Raw genomic sequence first — 25,596 nt, 5'->3', positions numbered from 1 at the left:
CTTCATATCAAGATGTTTTAAAAAAGAAAGCTTGGGTGACTTAACGTAGCGATTATGCAACAAAAAAAATTATGCATAAAGGTGAGACGGCACGCTCATCTCACTATAAGCGCATGTGCATTCGTCCATTTAGGCGGCAAAGAAGCACGAAAAAAAACTCAGTCTGTTGATAGCAATATTAAATGATAATTCATTCAGCCTTAGTCTCCAGCGTTTCTGGTGTCATCTCACCCTGAAGTGTCCACGACATATGCTGCACATATTCAATATTATAACGTATAAAAACAAGCTTCATTGAACCTACCTTGTCTGCCTTTCACTTGCTTGTGCACCGTTATGAACATTAGAAGGGCAATGCCGTAAAACCAATTGAAATGTCACTATTTCGGAACTGACGTAAGTTCAAATATCCTGAATCGCCCCCTAACCGTAAACGACGAGATATGCCTGCACGCGTGCTAGAAGGATGTATTTCTTCAACGAATGGACGCTTATCTTCACATTCATTCGGCAGGTCCTCGATTTTAGATCTAGAGCCACCAGATATACAATGATACGGAGTCACAAACAAGCCGTCGTATCTGTGTTTGGATTCAAGTTGGAGGACAGGGCAAGTGATACTCGGCTCATAAGCCACACAGAGTGGAGTGAACATCGCGCGTCGGCTTTATTTTCAGCTCGAGGACAACCGTGCATCGCAGTGGAAAATAGTACAGAAAGTAGAAAGATTGCAGCGATATCTGGTCAAAACAATTTTTTCGCACTCTCTCTGTTTGCCTCATGTACTCCACATTGCTCGATAGCAGTAAAGGTATCATCAACTGAAATTGACGGCTTGTCGCAATCGAAAAATAGCGAGGTCCGGAATGAACTCTGTCACACGCGTGTTAACAACACTGTGCTAGCGGCGATAAGGGTTGCAACCTTAAAAAAACCTCCAGTCGGATTCGTTCGAGTTTTATTAAGTGTAAAAAAAAGGAAATAAAAAATAACGTATATAGTGTTGATTGAAGGCACGTCTTTTTTTATTTCACCAAAACGCTTAACTAAATTTGCAGTAGTAACTTAGCGCGATAAAAACACGTAAACAATAGAGGCGCACAAGGACAAGCGCTACTCGCAACTGTTTAATGGAAGGAAGGTTAAATTACTCCTGCAAATATGGACCACCAACTAGCCCAGCATTCAACTCTTCTAGCTCAATTAAATGCAACGCAGAACGCACCTCGTATCATCGTGTACTCTTGCATGCATGTTAAGGCAGAACTGAGTTCTACAAATTGCTGTATCGTGCGCTCTTTTTTGGACTAGCATTGACAGCATGCAGTTTTCATTCGAAAGCGATGCATTAGGAATGTAATACGATAAACAGAAGTTAGAAGCAGTCGATACTTTGGTGGTGTTCAGTACCACGTGTCCAATTGCATCAATGCTGAAGCGTTGTGTTTCTTTGCCCGGCCATTTATTTTCTTTATTATTCGATCGAATGCTTAAGCACGTTTTCGAAGCTGCTTGATTGCTTTGTTGAGTTAATTGTACCTCATCTTGTTATCTTTTTGTCGTTCCACAAATTAAAGCTCGTGGACAGGCAGGCGACAAAACAATTGCTCACACCGATTCATTCATTCATTTATTCATTCATTCGTTTTGTGCAAAGGATGGCACTATTCGTGGTTATGGTGGTGTGTAAAAAATGCTGCCCGACTACGCAGGTGCAAATGCTGTGATTTGCCACAGAACGCCCACAGTGAGATTGAGAACGCTATAAGGGAGTTTGCAGCATCTCAAAACCGTTCAACTCGTCTCGCCACTGCGATAATGCAAACTGTGTCTAATTGTCATGGCTTTGAGCTACTTTTATGTTGGCAGCCGTCCTTTTATATTTTCAAGGAACAATAACAGAGGAGAAGGAACATCTAGTTTCCCGTATATGTTTACTTAGCGCAACAGATTTTCATTTCGGATGTGTTCCTTAGGGCGACCATATAATGGGGGAAGGCTGCTTTCTCTTACAAAAATTAGCTGCACCATTGTGTGCTGCATAGGTGATGTATAGTTATTCTTTCTTATTGTTGGAAAACGCGTAAGATGACAATATGTACTGTGCAGTCATACAGGTCAGCACTCAGTTACCCGTATTGGTACTAATGAATAAAATTTTGCTGGTGCGAAAGCAGCCACAATGATACAGGCGTTAGGGTCATTCAAATGAGGGCTGTACATTGATGCCACCTTCGCCAACGGCGACACAGTACGAGTGAAGAGTACAAATATACACGACGGGCAGTGCCAAAAGAGAATTTCTTGTTATCTTCTTTGTACGCGATGAAAACAAAAAGACAACGGAAACGATAAGAATAGATGCTAAATGCATCCTCCACGGTAGCCCAATTAGCGATGGCGTTGCGCTGACCAACTCTAGGTTGCGGGTTCAATAGCGGCCGCAGCGTCCACATTCCGATGGGGGCGGAATGCAACCAAGTCAGTGGTGGCGACTTATCGGCAAATGCGAGAGAAATGCGTTAGCATTACGTCGCACCACTGCGTTGCGAAATGTCGTATCCATGATTTAAACCGCGTTCACCACATTTCAAAAAGTGTTACTCAGGAGTTCGCTCGACAAATATTCTGATTCTTCGAGGAGCGAAGTGCACGGACGCGGTGGCCCCGAGTAGACCACCGTCACTTGCACTGTATATACGCAGCGTGTCCCAACTGTCATGCACCAAGATTTAAATATAGGCGAATGCCACGTAGCTGGACAGAACCAGGGTAACGGTGTTTGCCGTCGCTCGGAGAGACTCCGATTATTTCTTTTTTTTTTTTGCAATTCACCTAATTACATAATTAGCCTTACTTATTTATTCAGCTTCTCAAATTTAGTTAGATGAAGAGTGTCTATGGGAAAATTGTATAGTAACATGAAAAACTCCCGATAGAGCTTTCTGTTGCTCAGTACGTGCTACAGAAACGTGTTTTTCCGAGCGTGAAAGGAGCCCGCGAATGCGCGCAATATTATCGCGATATACTGGCCGCTAGACACACTTTACGTGTATTCGCGGGCTACACACACGCACGCACACGCACACACGTGTATAATATCTAAGCTCTCATATCCCCTCTCTACCTCTACCACGTGACCGACTTCACACACACATTTTTTTCCCACTTTGACACTGCTAATGCTAATGGATTAAAATGTCCATATATGGGGCGATTCGGGCATTGGGGGTACGTTAAGGAAGCCGAGGTGGTCAAAATTATTCTGGAGCCCGGCGTGCTTCATAATCAGGTCTTTGTTATGGGACTTAAAACCCTTGAACTTAAGAATTTTAATGCAGCAAGTTTTATGCCTTGTGTGGTCAGGCACCACTGCAATAGCAGGCAAACTAATGAGGCGGCTTGACCCCATTAACGGCACGTAATTTTAAGTAATTCAGAAGCTTTCTGCAGTAGTTGTTTCCCTCCCCACATGTAGGATAGCAAACAGCAAACTGGACTCAGTCTGGTTAACCTTCCTGCCTTTCCTTATTCCTCTCTCTCTCTCTCTCTCTCTCTCTCTCTCTCTCTATATATATATATATATATATATATATATATATATATATATATTATTTTTATTTATTTAGGGATACTGTAGCCCTCACTTGAGGGCCATTACAGGAGAGGAAAAAAATAAAAATTGAAATTTCAACATTGACAATACAACGTTATACTTCATTGTCAAACACAAATTACAGGCAGGATGAACAAATATACACAGCATAACAGTAAGCATGATCAGGTCTCAATTATCCCGTTGCCTGTAATACAATTCTAATAGACTACAAAATTCGTTAACATTTTGTGCTGTTACAGTGCAGTCCGGAAGGCCATTCCATATATTAATAGACGAAGGAAAGAACGAGTATTCAAAACCATCAATGCGTGTTTTATAAGGCTGTACACTAGCACTGTGGTTTAAACGCGCACTGTGTTTTAAAAGGGGGCGAATGTATGTTTCTTTGTTTATTCTTATTTGATTTCTGGTTATCTGGAAAAATAATTTCATTCGTTGTTTTTCTCGTCGTGTTTCTAGCAATTCCAAGTCGCAACATTTCAACATGTGTGTTACAGAATCGGCTCTCCGATAACGCGAACAAACAAAACGCACCGCGGTTCTCTGAATTTTTTCGAGTTTATCTCGCAAGTAGAGTTGGTGAGGGCTCCAAACTGGGGAGGCGTACTCCAAAACCGGGCGAACAAAGGTTTTGTACGCAATCAGCTTCAAATGTGTTGGTGCATGCTGCAACTTTTTTCTCAAGAAGAACAGTTTCCTGTAAGCCCTAGAGCAGACCTCCTCCACTTGGTGGCGCCAGCACAAGTCATGATTAATGATCACCCCTAAGTACCTAAAGCTACGTACATTCAACAAAGAGTTATCACCGATTTTATAGTCAAAGGAAGGCACATTTTTCTTTCTTGTTATATGAGCAAACGTCGATTTCGAATAATTTATTTGCATTCCCCATTTTATGCACCAGTCATGTAAACCTTGGAGGCACCGATTAATTTTCCTTTGGTCTGTTTTATCTGCCACAGTTGTATAAAGCAAACAATCGTCGGCAAAAAGTTTCATTTTAACAGGTGATTCCAGAACACTGGAAATATCATTGATGTAAATCAAGAACAATAGCGGCCCCAATACCGACCCTTGTGGAACCCCAGACAATACTTCTAGTGGATTAGACATGATGTTTTCAATCCGGACGGATTGTACACGACCACTCAAATAGGCTGCAATCCAGTTCACAACGTCTGGAGCAATACCTGCGTTCTGGATTTTAAAAAGCAATTTACCATGCGGTACCTTATCAAAGGCCTTTGCGAAATCTATGCAGATGACGTCAATTTGTTCGCAGGCATCCAAAGCTAGATAAAAATCATGAACCGTCTCAATGAGTTGCGATATAGTTGATAATCCGCTTCGAAATCCATGTTGTGACGAAAAGAAAAAGTTATTAGCTTCAAGGAAAAGAATTATATGCTTTGCTACTGCATGCTCTATAAGTTTACAAGTCACAGAAGTAAGCGATATGGGACGATAGTTGCTAACTTGATTTCGACTGCCGGATTTAAAAACAGGAATCACAACACCGCTACGCCAATCTTGAGGTAGTGAACTGGTTTCCAAGTATTTTCTAAAGATTATAGTTAAGTAAAATGACACCCATTCAGCATATCGCCGTAAAAATTCACTTGGGGTCTCGTCTGGCCCGCTTGCTTTCTTGGCATCAAGCGTAAGCAATTGCTGAAATATGCCAGCCTGAGTGATTTCTAGTGGGCGCATTGCGCAGGCGGCCAATTCACTGCGCTCATTGTTTCCTTGCTCTGTTCTCGTCTTCGTAAATACTGACTGGAACAATACGTTGAAGCAGTCTGCTATTTGCGTCTTTTCCGTGATCATTTGAGATCCGCTTTTTATCTGGTGTATCTCTTCTTTTTTATCCCTTAAGTGCATCCAAAACTTTTGTGGCGAAGATCTCAGGAACCCAGGAAGCGTTATGTTAAAGTACTTTTCCTTAGATTGCCGTAACGCTAATTTTAGTTGAGCACGGAAATTGCACACCTGGGCTGGGTTTTGTTTATTTTTGCGTAATCGTTTTATTCTGCGTTTTAAGTGTATTATTTCCCGAGTTATCCATGGACTATGCTGCTTTGTTTTTTTCATGCGGGTAGGAATAAATTTATCTACGCACTGCTTGACGATTCCCTTGAAACGTTGCCACAATTCTTCTACAGATTCACTAGATGACGCAAGTTCAAATTCACTAAATGATAGACTTAAGTTATCTACTATTGTTGTATCGTCTGCCCGTGCGTAGTCGTTTATAAGTTTAAAAGCAGGTAACCGCCGGCGACTGGGTATATCGATTGGTATATCGACAGATATCATTTTGTGGTCCGATATTCCTGGTTCAACTGCCACACTATCAGCAGCTATTTTGCAAGATAGGAACACAAGGTCTAACAATGACTTAGAATATAAAGTTTCTCGTGTATTTTCTTCAACAATTTGCCGTAAATTATGATAAATCATAATTTCCAGTAGTTTTTCAGCACTCGAAACTTCCGTATGTCCGGTCGAGAGAGTTTTCCAGTTTATGTGGGGTAAATTAAAATCTCCAGTCATTATTAGCCTTGTATTATTATTCAACTGAGTGCACAAAAAAGCGTTTAATTCGTCCAGGAACTCAGGCGTGGTAGCAGGGGCCCTGTATATGCCTCCCACTACGAACGCAACGCCATTTAATAAGATTTTGCACCACACTGCTTCTGAAAGACTACAGTCTATTCTTTCTGCCCTAACTGATGATTTCACAGCTACAGCTACGCCCCCACCTCTTGAGCCCCTATCCCATCGGAATATTTTATACCCTGGAGGAACAACACAGTCATCGGGAACTAAACTATTCAACCACGCCTCTGTAATAATAACTACGTGTGGATTATGAGAGAGTAATATAGATTCAAGTTCTGTGATCTTATTTGCAATACTCCGTGCATTCAACAAAAGAAGACGTAGCTATGCGTGCTGCTTAGAATTAGAAGCGCCCTCCGAAGCAGTAGTTGCAGAGAAGCAGTGTAATTTTCGGGCAGCTTTGTCCCTGCTTTGCGCTATCTCCTGACGCTGTCCTCGTGTTTGGTCCCAAATGTAACATTTGTCTTTTATTTTCAGTTTTTCATGGATCAGTGAAACCTTCACCCCATTAGCTCTTTCCAAAGCAGCACTTTCCCATAACTTCTTTCGAATTTCCACCGTTTCTGGTGCATAGTCATTGCTGACTGAGTAGGAGGATCCCTTCAGTTTGTAGCAGTTTTTCATCACGTGCTCCTTTTCCTTATAGTCATAGAATCTCATGACAACCGGCCTCCTTTTTCCGTCTTTAATCCTGCCTAGGCGATGTATTCTTTCTATCGTCTTTACGTCGATGCCGAACTTGTCCTGAAATACCTCTTCCATGACTACTTTTTTCAAATCACTGTCTGTTTCAGAGGCACTTTCTTCGACACCAAAAACGAGAATATTGTTGCGTCTGCTCCTGTTTTCGTACTCGACCAGTTTTTTGGCTTGTAACCGCACGGTATCCTCAAGAGAATCTATTCTGGCTTTTATTTCCTGGATACCATCTAGTGCATTGGATACTTTGTTTATCTTTGCATTCAGTTCGCAAATTTGAACTTTGATGTCATTCAAACCACTATCAGCCGCAGTCTGGTTATCTAGTATCATCTGCAATAGCTGGGCGGTTGTTGGCCCAGGGTTTTCTTCAATATCACCCGACATTATAAGCAGTAGCAACATCGACCAGCAATCGACAGCAGTCTGACAAAATCTACGAGGGCACGGCAGAACTAACAGAAAACGGTTGTCGCTACGGAAACATGGAACTTCATATTGAAAACGAACCTGCAAAAGCAGCAGCAGCAGCTTAGACATGCTGTCCAGAGGCTGAGTGCCGTGCCCTCTGAAGTGGCCCGTGTCTCGATGGTCCTTTAATACTGTTGATGCCGATGACGTCACTCCACGAGGCAGGTGATCCACCAATATATATATATATATCGATGGTCCTTTAATACTGTTGATGCCGATGACGTCACTCCACGAGGCAGGTGATCCACCAATATATATATATATATATGGTTTTGTTACCTATCAGCTTGATGTCACGACTCGCGTCATATTCGGGTCAGCTTCATGGAATTCCGTCCTGTACAATGGTGCTTCAGTTCAAATGAAATAAAAATCAGCTGATAAAACTCTCAATGTCGTTTGTCTTCCTTATCAGAATGGCCGATATAGCCCCACATACAACGCAGCTGTTACGAGCGCTCACACCCCTTTTCTGTGTCTGCCAGCGTCATAGCGCCGAGAGGCAATTGATGGGCATAGCGTCGGATGTAGACTGGATGATCGCCCATAATCAAACAATGTTATCCGCCAGTGCTCTCGAAAAAACTCCGCGCATGAGGCTATATTTGCGCTACTCAAGTTCCTGAGGTCTACGGACCTTCATGATCGACTTCGAGCACGTTGCCTGCTATCGCTGTAGAGTCTACCCAGTTCTTTTGTTGCAGTCTCTCTTCATTTACCCTTACGCTTTTCTTATGTTTTTATCTTCTTACCGCATTCCACGTGCAGACTAGCCAACCAGAAATACCCCGGGTTAATCTATCTTCCTTTCTCTACACCCTTTCTCTCTCTCTCTCTCTCTCTCTTGGGACATGCGAAGGACATGTCAGTGTACTTTTTATTAATACGATTAGCATACATAGGGTTATCATTCACGCACATTTAGAGGACTATACTAAGTTGTCGGGCTGGGTCTCTTACCACATATTCCCGCCAGCTTGTTTGTACCTTAGCGTATTATGTAGTCAACTGGGTAGAGCATTCGGCTGCTCCGCTGATGCAAGCGGGTTCTAAACCGACCGTTGGATTAACTTGGGTCACGGGGTATGTAGCACTTGGCATGTGCCGTCTTCAATTAACTCTTTTGGCGCGAGTTTGGGTCACTTGGTATGGGACGTTATTTATTGAATTAACAAATCGTTTAATATATGTCCGCTGTTGGGTGGAAAGAAACCCGCGCCACGCGCCGACTTTTTGGCAGTGCCGCTAGACGGCGCAGCGTGCCCGTAGGAAAAGCGCGTGAGGGTATACAGGCTCCATACGTACACGCTTAATGTGTGACGCATTTCGGCGGTGGCAATGCGGTGTGTCCCTGCATTGCTTCATTGCTTATCGCACAAACTTCGACATTCATCGCGAGATGGCGTTCACCGCAGTTTTAGGTTAGGTACTAGATTTAATTATGTCGCCGTCCGAAGAATATATGCTGGAATGCCTTGAAGCTTGTCGTAGACGTAATCTTGAAGTTCCGAAATCCTGCTGTGCGAGAAAGTGCTCATTATGTGCGGCAATCTACGTTAGAAAATTATTTGCTTAAACTGCTGCTTCATTGCGACCGTTACAGTTTTACGAATTACTAGTTGGAACCCAGCTGGTGCAGCAAGCGTGCGAGGTTGTTGGCTGCGCTCGGGCTGCTGTTTCCAGAAACGTAAGCGGCAGCTCCGCTTGGGAATAGTTGGGCGTCACCGTGTGTGAGGATAGCATGTGTGACGCATCGTTCGCTCAGATTCAGTGTCGTCGAAGTATGGTAATATCACTTCGCTACGCATCAGGAGCATCAACCCTTCCTTCTGCTAAACCTTTGTTGCAGTAATATCTACAGGGGAAAAAGATATCATAATAACTACTTCTTGTCTTAACTTGACATTGTTACCAGCCCGAAATCGCCGTTTCATTGAAGTTGCGTAGTAGCAGAACTAAGACCGTATCGGCGAAGAGGTCTCCATTTTAGTTTCGCTGCTGCACATGTCCCTCCACAGTAGTTCCAACTCATTTGTGGCGCTCCTCATCTGGTCACGAAGCTGGGTGTTTTAGCACCTGTCACTGTATAGCCATATTGCTGACGGATACGGAATGCTCAATACTCCCCGTGTTTTCAGGTGCCCTTGATCCAAGTAACATTTGCGACAGTGAAAGCACAATAGATCGTACAATGCTCCTAGAGTAAATGCTACTCTGCCTTGATATAGTTGGCTATGTAGCTGTTGTTAGAGCAGTGGGTACCTAATGGGACCACTAAGGGTTCTTTGAGAAGAACTGCATTCTCATTGAAGATGACGTTTAAATTCGAAGTGAAAGATTGCAGTTCTGTGCTGAAGGATGCGCTGTGTAAGTATTTTTATTTCACTAGTAAATAAGATGCTTTGTAAAGAAAAAAAAACAGAAGAAAACGACATAAAAAAAATACCTTCAGAGTTAAAAAAATTTTCCGTGTAGAATTACGTCATTTGCCCGAAGCATGCGAGGACGCGGACTGGTTGTACACTGGCTTTTCTTATCAGGCAGTGCCCGTCGGGCACGCACACATACTCCGCGGTGTTCGACGAATTTGGCCATGCAATTTTTCAACGTGTGCGTGGCAGTGTTCGAGGATCGCTTGCGTCTGGCACGTGACAGTTTTGTTCTTTCAAGTCCACGCCGACCGCACACCGTTATCGCTCAGCAAGTGAACATCTCGATACCGACAGGTTTTGTCAACATGGAGTGTTCTTAGCGGGTTTCTGTATTTTTTTATCTCCCGAGTGTTACCTCAACGAGTGCGGGAATGAACGCACGCAAACGGTGCACCTCGAACGTGTGTTGAATTCCTTCTAAATCGACGTGCGCTGTTGGTTGACACGATATAACGCTCCTACGTTTTATATTTTGCTGAATGTCGGCAACACTAATATGGCGCTGCATTTTGGACGTGCTTTCTGAAATATTGAAAGTTTACTGCGTTGTTGCCGCTAATACGAACATGCCGCTCTTACGATTAGGTCGAACGAAAACCCCTTATTGTGAATACAGGTTCTGGTCTATTAGTTAACGATAAATGAAGCTTTGCAATACGAGGTGTTACTATAGCGAGTTCTCGTTTATTTGGAGCTATGCTAAGTGCTGTAATTGTGCACGGCATGTTGCATAACGCTTGACAAAAAAAAAATCGAAAGAAAAAGAAAATAACAAGGCGGAGGCATTGCTATGACCTTATCGCAATCGCGCGTTATTTACTTTTCAATCTTTTTGAAGTGCAATAGCTGCGGTGTAGAAGAAAAAAAGTCACAGTATTGCCCGAAAGCGACAGTTTTGAAGGCAGTATAGAGGTATCAGACTATTACAGTCTCGTAGCTTTTAGTAAGGCTCGTAGTTTAAGGAGCAGTATAAGCTGCAGTAAGCATTCGCTCATTAACTAAACAAACGGGGTGATACGCACCCAAAGACACAGACAAACAGAGTTCATGCGATTACCGCGAATGCTCGTGGTCATAGTGCTGGCGCTACGAGGAGCGCCGGTGGCGGGGAGCGTGTCCTTTTCCTAAAGCAGACGCTCCGGGCTGCTGCTCTATTTCAACTATTTCAACTGTGTCGTGCATCCACAACAAAGCAGATTTACCGCCATGTTCAGAAATGCATCTTGAAGCCCGTGCTTGGCCTAATCTAAAGGGCACATGTCGTGAACGCGCCGAAGAAAACTTAATGGAGTCTCGGGCACGTTCACGCCAGGTGCCATGTAGGTGAAGTTAAGCATGGGCATCAAGTTAAGATGTATTTCTGAATACGGGTGCAAGGGCGACCTCACACACTGTGAGCGCGGGAAGACAGCGCACGTCATGCTATCATAAATGAAATTGAGATGGGCATCAATTAAAACGGGGCTTGCCCGCGCGGGCCGCTTACGCTGCTTCGCACCCGGAACAGCATGGCGACGCTGCTAGCGTGTCTGGAGTTGACTCCCCCCCTCCCCCTTCCCTCCATTTCTTTCACGAGTGCAATAAAAACAAGATTTAAAAGATATATAGCACAAAAAAGGGCGGAAGCCGCACACGGATTCCTTGCAGCGTTTTCCGTTGCGCATTTCTCTGTCTCACGAATCCCCGTTCACGCACGCAAGGATCAAGGTCAACCAGAACGAACCTTGCGTAACGTACGCGTTTTCGTAATAAAACCGCACACGTGTTGAAACTCAACACCGCCCGTTCACTGCTATTGGTTGATATTTCTGTTTTACTTTGGTTGGCGTGCTACTCCCGAATAAAAAAAATTGAAAAGAGACAGAAGCTTTATCATTCTTTTTGTTGCTGACAGGACAAGCATCAGTGCTTGTACGTAGAGCTGACACGGCTAACCTGAAGCGGTACTAGTTACCGCGCCTAAGGAATTAAAAAAAAGAAAGAACGTGATTTAAAAAACCTTTAGCACACTCAGTGGTGCACAAAACAGGAAAGAGTGCCTGAAGCGTGAGACCAATTTCTTGTACACCAGTACATTGAGCCAGAAGTCGCCAATAAGACCGCGTATATGCGCCGTTGTAACACATGAATACGCGTTACAAGAGAATTCCAAATTTGCGAAAGCAAAAAAAAAAAGGTAGAAAAAGAAAAGCAAATAACTCAGTAAAGGTTACAAGACCGGAGGCAGAAGTATATATTAAAAAAGTGAGCGGCAGTTTTTGTAGCGATTTAGCCCGTCTAAAGTAGTCGAATATGAGAAAAACGTAATCCAGAGCGGTGACAGACACACCCACAGACAAACATAAACACACGTACAAACACCCACACGCACGCACACGCTCACACGCACCCAACAATACACACAGAAAAAGAAACTCGCGACCTGCTAGTCTCTCCTGAACTACAAACACGCACTCATAAACAAAGAGCTCTGTCATGTCAGTTTGTGCAAAATGCTGATAAATCTACGCGCGCTCCATTATTACCTCATTCTGCTGCACGCACACGCGTAATCGGGCCCGCCTGCAATTGGCCGAGCAATCTACAGCTCCGGTTTTATATGCGGAGCGAGGGAGAGGAGGGAGGTGGCACCCCACTGCTTCCGGGTAGCCGCGCGTGCTTCGGACGCGTACGCACTGGTTCGTGCACGGAAGCCGGATTCAAGGTGAAGACCTTAACATGGCAGCGGCGGTATTCAATCATCATTGTACGGAGGTCTTGTTGATTCCATTGCCGATGCGCTTGAACTATATAGGGCCTCGAGGGGAATGAAGAAGGCTATTGTCGGGCAACATATATCGTATTGGTGGAGATTAAAACAAGCTGGCCGTCCCACAGAAATGAGCCTCCTCGCATTCTGTAGCTCTATACGCTCGAATAACATTATAGCATCGGAAAAGTGAAGGCTGCTTGGAACGCGATGTATGCTATAAGCTATGTACGATTTTGTTTCCTTAACGGGCCGGAATCAGTTACGGTTTGTTCGCTTGATCTGGTTGGTACAGCATTGTTAAACGGTCGATTTTTTTTTAAATAGCTTGACAAAGGACGAAGGAAAGAGGCAGTGGACACAGCGCTGACTGACAACCAAATGCTTTATTTGCTGGTATTTGTTTTTTCATTGCGTGTAACCTTGCCCATGCCTATATATGCCGCTTTCGAAAATAAGGCATTTGGTTGCAAGCCACTTCTCTGTACTGTGCCTCTTCGTCGTATATCGCGCTATTAAAAAACGGTTGTTACTTGATTCTCCTCTTGGCGCCAGCGTTGTCAGAGCTGCTGAGGAGCTGTTCCTTCTGGCCAGCTGCCTTGGGCGTTACGTCGTGTTACCTTGCGTTACATTCTGAGCAGTCCAAGCGCAACGCTAGACCTTGCTATCACTGTGAATGCTTAGCCCTTCGGTCGCTAGTGCTAAATTATTTTGTTCTATGATTCAGAGTTTCTTTCTCCTGCTTCTTTGCCACTTCCGCAGCATCATGTGTCACCGTTCACAATGGCGGCAGCTCTTTATTGATGCTGCACATGGTACACGAATTGCAGCTTCTTTTGCTGTTTTCCTGACAGCAGCGTCCCTTTCACGTGGGGACCTTGTTTAGCAATACTGTGAGGGCAACACATGCCTGACTTTCATCTCCATGATCTCTACATATCATCCATAGATAGATAGATACATACATAGATGAAGAATATTGTACATATTCTTCATTTGTATATATCATCATCAGCTGCACAGCTTGCGCTTCGTGGTGGCAGAACCTTCGCGGTGGTTCCTTATAACATATGTTATTAAGGCATTTACACATATTTTGATATTCTGCTAGACCACGCTCCAGACACAACAAACAACTAGTATTTTCCCCACATCGGTACGTAGTCTTATGGCGATGTGCTGATCGTTGCTTCCGTTAATCCCCGTCGATGAGCTTCAAGAAGAATACTCAAACTCATTAATAAATGGTAGTATCTTCAGCGACAAAGTTCCTTTCGTACTGTGTCCACTGCCAGCACGCGGATGAAAGCTCATATGCGAACGAAACGACCGCATAAACCAAGCACGTTTGCTACCGTCATGTATGCGCGTGCTGACGTTGTCCGTACGCTCTGCTTTAGATCCTAAATAAATAGTTGAGAGCAATCAACTTAACTCGGCGCAGAGAAGAACTTGCTGTTGTCGAAGTCATACATCGATGACTGCTTGTTATAACATGTCAAAATAGAATTCAGCGTATAATAGACGTTCGCATCCTTGGTCATCCTTGGTCATCATCCTTGGTAACTGAGAGGTGCCAGGCTTGTGTAAATAAAAAAGGTCATCATATGTCTAAAAAAAAATAAAAGACATTTTATCAAGAAGCATAAAAGTCGAGAGTAGGCAAGCAACTCCGACCATTTTATATTTTACGTTGGACTCTTTAGCCGCGCCCGCACAGGAAGAGAGCTCTTCGCCAGAGAGAAAAAATGTCGCCTGGTTCAGTTCACTGATCCTAGTAACTTGACCTCAGTCTTACCCGACAGCCATTCTCACATTCGCACAGCGAGTCACGTTTATCTCGCTCGAGGCGCGCTGAAAGAATGCGTTAATCGCGTCTTGCCATTTAGGTGCAAACTGTAACTGTCTCCTGTCTCCTGCCTCCTGCAACTGTCACTTGAAATGGCCTTTCTTAAACATGCGTTTAGAGAGAAGAAGGCGTTCGAAATTGGCAAATTGTGAGAGGCTACCACAACTCTAAGTGCGCCTCGCGATAAGAACACGCGTAGGTTTTACTTCAGCATTTCGTTCAGTGGCTTTTACTGATAACGGATGCAGTTCGGTGGGCGAAGATCTATTGTACGGCTAGAGAAACGTGTTCTAGATAAGCACAGGATAGCACTGTAAAAGTGAACTTCGCTAAAATATGCACCCATGCGCTGTAGACGCTGTCTACGTGCTCAGAAAGCGGAATGCAGTGAACACGTCTTTCTTTCCCGCCTTTTCTTTTCCATCTCCTTCTTGTTGTGTTGTTCTCTCTCTCACTTTGTTTTCGTTTTTCTGGTTGCGATGGTCACCTCAGAAGAAAAGAAAACATTTGATTTGTCTACACACTGTTTCCTTGCTTACCCCGCACTTATCGTCTCAAGATCTACAGCCTACTTTTGCGTTGCGATTCTGTCTTTAAACGGTCTATTTACTTTTTTCAAATTTTTGCAAAGCTTCCTGCCGGGCCGCTTTCGTTGCACTGTGGCACGAACATAACTTCAGTTCACTGCGCGAGTTCTTGCTAACAACAGAGTACAACAGAGTCCTTTGTCTTAATGGTTTGCCTTCTTCTATCGATATACTCGTACACGCCGCGGTAGTCCAGCCTGAGGTCGCGGGTGCGATTCCCGTCGCGGCGGCCGCATTTCGGTAGAAGCGCAATAAAAAAATGAAAAAAGAAATCAACAACACTAGTCTACTTATATTCAATGCACGTTAAAAAAAACCCAGGCGGTCAAAATTAATCCATACGGCTCCGCAATGGCGCGCAGTCACATCGGAGTCTGGGCACATAAACCCCCATAATTTATTTAATTTTCTTTCTATACGAAGAGCTGTCGCGGGCTTGAGTGAAGCTAATTCGTTATGAAAGAGTTCATACAGTGTTGAAAATACATCAATTCCACTTTAGTTATATTCCTTGTACATATGTGTTCGCGCGATTGCTGTGCTACCATTTGAAACTCTCTTCTATCCTATCATTACGGGGAAAGGAACAAGAAGATAAGGTATGCAATAATATTGAGCTTCGCTTCTTGAGTCTTCGCCAAAACAGTAATAAACAACTGTGTCTTTGTCACTCCATGCAAAGGCACTCTTGTTCTTTCTCTGCTCATTGTAATCGATGCTTCGAAACTTGCAAAAAAAAAAAAAGAAAAACTTCAGTAACGTTCATCGCCTTGCGAAGGTTGCGAATTAAGAGCAGGTAAATTGAATTATACATGTTAACAACTTAGAGAGGAGGCAATAAGTGGTTGTCGAAAAGAATCTGGCAAGATATGTCTCTCTTTCATTGCTTGGAGGACTATATACAGTTGAAATAATGTAAGTTTGGGTTTGTTAGTATTCCATTTTAGACCATTATCTCACAAGAAGAAGAAGTATCTTAATGACTGGAAAATGCAGAGAGGTCGGCCGGATAATGGAGCATCTGGCCTGCTACTCTACGTAAGGGAAGGGGAAGAGGGGAAGAAAAAAGACACAGCTAAAGTATTCACTTCCAACGCGTGCTTATATTGAGAAGCGTAGAATGTAGATATTTATGTAAATTAACGAATACTGTGAAATTAAACGAATGTTATAAGTGAGCGCTTTGACAATGTCTGTTCTATCGTCCATATGTCGTTTGTACGCTAATATAGTCTAAAACTATATATGGCTGAAGTTCAGCGTTTAATGCATCTTCCTTAATTAGCCCTGTCTAAATTTGGCACCGCGATATGTCCTACAGTACATGCAAACAACTGGCTCCGCTTTCTTGTTTGACTGCACTTGTCCCTCATTCTACTGCTCATACCTAACCTTCGAAATTACGTAGCTCATCATAAGTTGCTGCGATAGCATTTTTGTAAAGCACGTGCTTCCCGGCCCTTGCGTTTAAGAGCTCACTGGTGACGTACGAGTGCTGCTGTTATACGTTTATTACATCACCCCTCGGTAGTAGAACCTTTATGTTCGTAGCATACACCACTAGTCATTGTCATTATTTTACTACTTGTACATGCTAAATACCTCACACTGACTAACTTTAGGGCCTCTCTAAAGCCAACTTACACCTATCATTCCCAATTCTGATTCAAAACTCTCACATTTGCCACATTCTACCATCGAATACCCATTAATAATGGTTTACTTGGCGCTCTTTGGTCACCCTTGTGCCATTAAAATACATAAATCATCAACTTTGGAATTTGAGCAGTGCGTGCGCATTACGAAGGATGAAATATTTCCTCTCTCTATCTCTCTATCTCTCTCTCTCTCTCTCTCTCTCTATATATATATATATATATATATATATATATATATATATATGTGTGTGTGTGTGTGTGTGTGTGTGTGTGTGTGTGTGTGTGTGTGTGTGTGTGTGTGTGTGTGTGTGTTCACCTCTCGCCCCCGTCGTGCAGTGTGCGAAGGGTGGCCCGCAGCCAATGCGGTCGTCGTGCTCACCCGCGCTCTGATTTTGCCCGGTGTGGCAGGCACCGGTCGGCCTCCTGCAACCTCCGGTGGAAGCTGACTCTTCCTGCTACTTGCGACGCGCGTCCCCGTCTATATGCCGTGTTGCCACTCGGGGAGGAATCACGATGTTGCTGCCGCGCAGAAAGTAGCCCACGCGCTGCGACTCCGAACAATGACTCGATCGTGACGTCGGCCCGCGCTCCAAAGGTGGCTCCCCGACGCCGCGTCGGGCCTATCAGCAGCTCCCGCTGCTTGACAGAAGCTAACGGGGGCCAAAGCACCGCCACTGTAACATGTTCCACTCATCGGGCAGGTCGCGGGTGCGAAACGTATACCGGCAACGCTTGCAGGCAGCAGCTACACCTTGGCGATGAAAACTTCTACGAGCAGTGCCGTTAACGAAATGAGGCTTCGGCTGTCCAAATGTACACTCGACGGCAAAAGCTTTAGCGACACGCGATTCGCGAATAAAAGAGAAGACAGACTAAGTGCCGTCGCAGCCAACGCGTTGAAAGCATTTACAGTCAGGGGTACACGACCGAACTGGGGTTTATATAAGATGCATCAGCCAATAAGGATGGCGGTTGGTGCGTCTTTTGCTATATATGTACTATCGCGCCAACGAGCTATGAGCTGCAACATGCAAGTCTTTCGTCTCCCCTTACCCCTTCCCCAGTGCAGGGTAGCAAACTGGATGTCTAACTTCCGGTTAACACCCCTGCCTTTCGCGTATCTCATTTCTCTCTCTCTCTCTTGGCCGCACCTACTCTCTGGAGAAAAAGGTGGAAAGAGTTTCGCCATTCCTGAAATGCGCATACCTCCATGCTTTACGCTGTCTGCTTTCTTCGTGGAGCGATAATATCGTAGCCCGCAAAGCAGCCAGTAGGTCCTTAGCTGCTTTGTAACTATTCTTGTTTTCCAGCGCGCTAGCGTTTAGGGCCCCGTGTCGCAGAACATCCGGTGTCGGTGTCGGCGGAGTTGTCCGTGAGCGATAATTTCCGTATATATATATATATATATATATATATATCTATAATGTCGCGCCTCGCTATATGACATGCGGTATGTGCGGGCTATATTGCCGCAGCATTCTATCAATAATGTTGCTCACACCTTGCCTTACAATCTTGACAAAGTTATTTTAAGAAGTTTGAGAATGGCAGCCCACAAACCAATCTCATGAAACAAAACACCGACAGCATATGCCTTTTATGTTGAATATTCTCAGACTTAAATGTTAAAAGTCTCAAACAATATAAGAAACCTAAAAAAACAAGTAATATCTTTAGCGCGGCTGTGCACTACCTCCGGGATCGATCCACGCAAGAGGCCGTGTTTCTACCACAAAGCCCGCCTTCGTGCATAGCGTTCGCGGCCAACGTTTACCGGTAAACATTACGGTTACCTGAGCTGCAGATGCCGGGAAGCATTAGAAGCAGTCAGGGATCTTTGAATGCTATCGCGTTCCACTCTTAAGAGGAAGCTTTAGCTCTGGTGCTCCTGTCTAAATATATGTAAAAGCAGAATTCGTTTTTCTCGGCAACCACTGCACCAAATTTGACAAGGTTTGTTGCATTCAAAAGAAAAACTAAAAATCTAGTGACTGTTGGTTTCAAGTTTTTGATTTAGATCGTTCAATTCTTATTAAAAATTGGCAATAATCGCAAATTTTCTGAAAACGACATTATCAAGTTTACAACTCCGTAACTCAGCAATGAAAAATAATATGACAATTCTGTGAATTGCATCTAATAGTACATCTAAAGCGGACAAAATTGATACATCACACATGATTTTCAAAAAGTTTAGCAATATGGAAATACAACTTTTTCAGAACCCTTGTAACCAACGTGACGAATTCACTTGAGATATAAATTGGCATATCGAATTTGTCCGCTTTGAATGATCTTACAGATGCTCTTTACAGAATCGAGATATCTGCTCTTGATAGAGTTATTAATTTGAAAACTTGGTGCTTCTATATCTGTTTTTCGAACTTCCGAACTTTCGAAAATTCTTGTAACAAAATTAAAGTCCTAAATAGAAATTCCGCTACCAACAGTCACTAGAAATTAATGTTTTCTCTCAAATTCCACAAATGAAAGCACCCTTTTCACTTTTTTCTTGAGAGCGTCGCTGCAGCTCGTGTTTTGCAGATCATATTGAACGCGATAGTACCTCGTGTTAACGGGGCTCAGTGCCTTGTTATATACCGAATCTTTGTAGGCGGTGCAGAGAGAGAGAAAAAAAATTGAAGGGACAACCAGATGCAAGTCAGGTTTGCTACCCTAAGTAGGGGAAAAGGGGCTAAGTGATGAAAAAAAGAAAAGAGAAAAAACACTGGGGGTGTCGCTACATTTGGCAGTAGTCTATTCATAGCTGCACGCACTCTCATGCTAGGTCTCGAAGCTTTTGGTTTATTTGGGCGCTGCTGAGGAGTTAACGAACGTGAAGTTCACGGATTTTGGCTTTTTCCGCAATATGCCAGCAAAGGCATGCACCCCGTACTTGCTGATATGTAGTGCCCGTCTTCTCAAGAAAACACTGATATTTTGCGAACGCACTTTTAACAAGAGACAGTGCGAAGAACTTCTTGCGTTCGAAGTTTAATAAATATCCACACAGTTTTGCCCTATTCCCCTGCTCTGTGATGTCTAGTATGTTGAAATTTTGTCTGACACTCATCAAGAGGCACAGAAATTATTTGATCTGTTGGTACATATATTGCGTAGATAAACTATCGCTGTGGTGTGCCACCATTCTATAAGGCGACGAGAGGAATCGCCGTTCTTCTCGCATGCGTCTTTCTGGAACTCGACTGTACCCCACATGTTTTCTTATATATTAAAAGTTCAACTGCCGCATAATATAGCTAACGTGAGAAAGTAGCTGGAAAAGACAGAGTTTTACAGACACTTATAAAACGCTTATTCACTTGCCATGCCTTCATGTACTTTTCCATGAAGTACTTCAGTACCGCATGTTGCTATCATGCCGCTCTAAAATGAATTCGAAGCACTGAGAACAAGGCTGCAGTATGCTGTCTAAACATTTAATAGACATCTCAAATAATTTCTAAACAGGAGAACTACTTAAAGAACGAGCAAAGTGGTTCCGCAGTACCAGGTGCACTTCAGCTATGTTCCGACTACGAAACTGCAGAGCTTCCCTCGGCCCGTGAAGTAATCATGTCCGCAGGAGCCTGCCTCTTATGTGACTCCGATGCCAGGGCAATTTTTTTTTTTAATACCAACGTGACTTCCGTCTGTTATTCTGGTCTGGCAACACCGACAACAACTGCTAACACACTCGAATGGCGGTAGAATATGCTGGTTAAATGTGCTGTGCTTTACAACGTGCACGCCGACGGTGTGACCCCGACACAAGAAGTCAAGCACGTAAGGAAATTTGATCGGCTTTCCAGTAACACCTACTTAGATTAGGGGCCTTTGAATATCGTACGGTCACAGAGCACGTGACCAATTTCCTTGCGCCGAATCTGCACGACATTGTCATTTGCCATTGAGTGAAAAATTTTAACGCCATAAAAAGCCATGTAAATCTTAGCGGATAGACTCATTCCTTTTCAAGTGCCATTGAAGCTGGAGTTTCAAAGAATTATATCCGGAGATGCGCATCATGAAAGCGGATATTTACTACATGAGATAGGAACTTTCGAATCTTCCTGGATAAAAGTTAAGCGCTGAGGCACAGAACTCAAGAAACAGAGCGGACAAGGGCAACCATCCTGCCCTTCCATTCTTGTTACTCGAGATTTGCCTTCCTGTCCCCAACCACAGCTAGCACACAGGTTCGTATCGCGGGCAAATTTCAGCCTAAAGGCTAAAACACACAATTTTCGGGAATGGTAACATGACGCCAAACACAGCACCAGCATGAGCTTAAGCGCAATATAGACTGAATACATTAAACATTGAAAATGGAATGAACACGTAACGATGTTCTGCGTCCTGTTCCATCTTCTGTGCCTCCTGGTGTGGGAGTTCGTTCTGTAATTCCGGCTACACAAGTTCCACTCCAGTGAATTTCAGCTGGTGATCGAAAGTATCTTATCCAAGAGCCTAGATTTCAGGCTCTTAGATTGTAAGGAATGGCGCAGGTGTATAATCAAGATTATTTCAAGAGCGACTCAAATAAGTAGAAATCCCCATCACATATGATCACCTTGGGACGACACGTAAAAGCACTGCATAGCGGCCTTGATTACAGTTCAGATTCTGGTGCTACAGTAGCTCGGACACATTTTAGGTACTGCAGCAATGGCATACAAGCTTCACGCCAGAGTGCGAAAATTTCGCGGGTTATTATTAGGCATTGTAGCAGCAAATTAGCTCGCCTTGTTACATTATAAGAAAAACTTCGGGAGCAGGTCACGGCCGCATCATCTTTTCGTGCCACTGTCGAATACCGTTCGCGTTCAGACACAAGGAACACGGTCGTAGCAGGATCACTGACGCGGTGCCCGCGCCTTGTAGGAAAACATCACGCGGCTTGTGTTTCCGCAACCGCCGGATAGGTGAAGGAGAGAGAAGAGTGTCAGAGGGGAAAAAGAAGCATGTATAAATGGGTGAGTGAACAAAAAATGCTTCAGCGGCGACGACGACGACTTGGGAACGGCAGAAAGACCAGAAGCGGTAGCCGGACGCTGTCCCAGATGTATTAGGGTCAGCGCGGTAAATTAAAGAGCTGTAGCGTACTTCGTTGGCAGCGACGATGCATTGATAGACCAACTCGCGACACCGGTACATAGAGAGCGTCGCGTCCGGAACGTTCGATTACAGCGAGCGTCGGTGTCAGCATCTTGGCAGCACGTTGCTTTGCCTTGGCAGAAGATAGAAGCAGCGGGACAGCAGGGCATAAGATATATAGCTCCCGCGCATCATTTCTGTCACGCGTCTACATCTCGTGTTCTGGTAGCTAGGAGACGCGCTTTAACGGCTCCAGCTGCGACCTTGCCCACGTCCTCTTAATATTTCTATACATGAATTTTACAATAAATTTCGGGGTATCTTTTTGCACTGCTAAATAAGATGTTGCTTAAATATACTTTTTTCTCATGGGTGGTGCGGAATTCGTATATTTCAGTCTTAGTCAAGCTTCAGAGCCTCTATCAAGGGGCGATCTAACGCATTACACCCCGTCAGAATCACGCGTGCAATCAAAAGCGCCTGCAACATCTCGGCTTCCTGAACGGACTGCGTTTTACCGAGGGCTAAATCCCCGTAGCAAAATAAACGTAGGTCTACTGGGAACGGAGCGTGCAAATGTGCTTTTTACGTACGTGTCTTCACGCCTCCGGGCCGAGTAGACGGCGGTCGTGACTCGCCGGCACCAACAACCACCGGCAGTACAAAATGCTGTAGGAGAGGAAGAATCACTGGCTGGAAGGCACTAAAGCGAACCCACGCGGTGTCGTGGCCAGCCACCGCCGCCAAGTTCCGGTGTAGGGGTTAAGGGCGATGGACCACTGTTGGCGGGCGACGAAAACGTTGGCGAGCAACGCCGACACACGCTGCGGCCGATTCGATGCGGACCGTCGCTGCAGGTCCCTTGCCCCGAGCGAGATATAGTATCCTCCGTGTTGTTGGCCGGTGGTGATGCTCTTTCTGCCGCTCCAGACGGGCAGGCCAAGGCCACCGCCGCCTCCTCCGTGGCCGCACGGCCGCGCGTCCTCCTCCTCCTTCCGCCACAGCCCTCTTCCTCGTCTTCCTCCTCGGTCATCCCCCCACCGTGGCATGGCCGACAAACAACGGCTTCATCGGCTCCCCTCCCCCCATCCGTAGTTGATCGTTCTTCCTTCCTTCCTCGCCTCCTTCCTTCCTTGCTTGCTCTGCGGCGGTGGAAGCGCCCGTTGGCTTCACCCCTTGTATTTTCGGCGAACCTGTCCCCACAGAAGCGGCGGCGGCACCTTCTTCGGCATTCTTAGCAGGCTAGTCGGACAGCGAGAGGCCGCTTCGGCGAAGCTTCGGCGAGAATGTTCCTCCGTTACGTATCAGACTGCGCCTGCTGTGCGCGCGAAACACTTAGGACTACGCTTAGGGACGACGATAGAGGAATGCTTCCCGATGATTGTTGGCTGGGAGCTGAGATGCTTCTTCCGTGTGTACATAGAGCTGAGGGACTTATTGATACTTGTCGATACCAGTCCGGTCTTGTTTCCGTACGCCACCTCGTTTTATGTGGTTCGTCGTAGGTAACTGTTGCTAGTGAAGTGAAGCCTGTGCTGCTCTCTTGAGTTTGTTAGAGCCAATATGAGAGAATTGAATGCTTGTAAGATTTCTCAACATCGCCTTATATTTAAAGTCCGTTGCAGGATGCATGCTGTGCGGAAACAGAGAAAAATAAATAAAAGCTACAATTCAGGCCAACTTATAAACAAATGCTGGCGGATCAAGCGGTATTCGTGCGTATGTTCGGCACGAAGCGTACTCATAAACGTTTTTTTTTTCCGGGGGTAGGGGGAGCTGTTCACGCTAAAGCAATGGAAAGATTCTCCATGAGGACGGAGGCATGAAGAAAGACAGGACGCAGCCGCTTCAACTTAGGTGGCCTCCTATAAATTCCTCCCGAATCTGGACCTATCTTTGTTATAATAGCGCAATCAGCGACCTAGGACGATGCCCAGGTGTGTTTTGTGTAAGCGCACAAGCTTCTGCTTGGCTTTCGGCGATGATAACAAGGATGGAGAAGCTCGTACTAAAGAAGTGACCTCAACTGAGTGTTTCTTTGTGTGTGTGTGTGTGTGTGTGTGTGTGTGTGTGTGTGTGTGTGTGTGTGTGTGCGTGTGTGTGCGCGCGCGCGCGCGCGCGCTAAGATGAGAGCAGGAATATAACTGCAGCTATGAAACTTATCATCAGGAAGCTTTCGGCACTCGGAGAGCAATTTAAAGCTATTGCCTCTCGTCGTACGCACACATATGGCAGTGACTATAGAGGCCAAGTTTATCTATGCCCCAAGGCGTAGTTCCTAACTACTGATAACGTAACTGCGGTTGTGCTGTAGTGAGAACATCACTACTATTGTGATAAGATCCCCATGTACAGAAGGACTGAGTGTTGGGCTATAGTTGGTCTATAATGCTGACGGGAAGACCTAGCGCAAGAAAGCTGGACGCAGAAACAAGGAACATACGAGTACAAAGCGTTCGTCCTTCTTGGTTGCCAGTGTCTGCGCCTAATTTATTGCACTATGTTTTCCAGTCAACATCGCTGCAGTAGTAGTGATGCACAGCATCAGTAATAACACCACTGCTGTTATGCTTTCTTTAAAACCTGAGCGTGGCCTGTAATTGACCAGTAGGGCTGAAGGAGTCGTTGGAGGAACCCCGAAAGCAACCGGCTTCCACAAGAAATGACATTCGGGCGAATCGGTACAGATGCCTACTGGTGGAAACAGCGGAACCAGACACGGGCTGAGAAGAGAAAGGTGCAAATTGGCGCTGGCTAGTACATTGTTACGTTTTGCGAGAACAAGGGACAGCAACACACAAGCTCGGACTGCATAGAACACAAGTCACGCGAAACCGCGAAATATAAAAATGAATATAGAAAAAAAAAATTCGGCAGCAGCCATCTCACGATGGCTCTCGGCGTTAATGCGATTAGCATTCAAGCAATATACCGACACACCATATTGCAAAAGACACCTTTACTTACAATCTGCAGGGGTCATTCTATTGCTTAGGGCTCGTTAGCAATTGCACATATACGAGGTTTGTGGAAGCCGCGATGGCTCAGAGGCTGCGGTGCTGCGCTGCTCAGCACGAGGTCGCGGGATCAAATCCGGCCACGGCGGCCGCATTTCGATGGGGGCGAAATCCAAAAAGGCCTGTGTCCCGTGCATTGGAGATCACGTCAAAGATCCCCTGGTGGTCAGAATTAATCCGGAGTCCCCCCACTACGGCGTGCCTCATAATCAAATCGTGGTTTTGGCAGGTAAAAACCCTAGAATATAAATTCATGGGTCTACGACTAAGTTTTATGTACAGTCCTGATTGGCTTCAGAACGGGGGCAATGTGCAGCTGTTGTATTTGTTTATTAGGTAACTTTGTACACGTGCTGTTGTATCGTGAAGGAAGCAGGAATAAATTAAAAGACAGGGAGGTTAGCCAGTTCTCAGACCGGCTGGCTACCCTGTGCTGGGGAAAGGGAGTAAGGGGAATAAAACAACAGAAATGCGTAAGCAACGTTTGAGGGGCTACGAAGCAGACAGCAGCAGAGTCTCAAAGCCTAAGAATGCCATTCGCTATTATATAAAATATTGAAGAGGCAGTCTTACACGTATTGAAGGACATGCTTCACAAAAATGGCGCAAATCATACTCAGATCAGTACAATCAACGATGAAGAACGCACCTTATTTCATTCAATTTAAAACAGGTGCTAATTCACTAAAAATAAATTAACTACGTTATCATCTATAATGAATACATCGGGAGTAGCCGGCGCCTTTAGGAGGTGCCATCTCCATACATACACTTAATAATGAAAAAGCAATGA

The 25,596-nt window shown here is 44.8% G+C and overlaps 1 protein-coding gene across 1 annotated transcript in view; it reads right to left on the bottom strand.

The window, feature by feature from the left end:
* Window positions 1–22,777, bottom strand: part of LOC126531566 (dermonecrotic toxin StSicTox-betaIB1i-like) — a 48,705-nt gene extending 25,928 nt beyond the window's left edge. The window contains exon 1 of the mRNA XM_050179128.3: window positions 22,380–22,777. The gene's annotated coding sequence lies outside the window, so the exon portion shown is untranslated. The remainder of the gene's footprint in view (window positions 1–22,379) is intronic.
* Window positions 22,778–25,596: the final 2,819 nt, after the last annotated feature.

The sequence above is a fragment of the Dermacentor andersoni genome, chromosome 5, assembly GCF_023375885.2.
Source record: "Dermacentor andersoni chromosome 5, qqDerAnde1_hic_scaffold, whole genome shotgun sequence".
Classification (NCBI taxonomy): domain Eukaryota; kingdom Metazoa; phylum Arthropoda; class Arachnida; order Ixodida; family Ixodidae; genus Dermacentor; species Dermacentor andersoni.
Note: the sequence above shows the minus strand (reverse complement) of the source record. Positions and strands in the feature narration are given on the sequence as shown.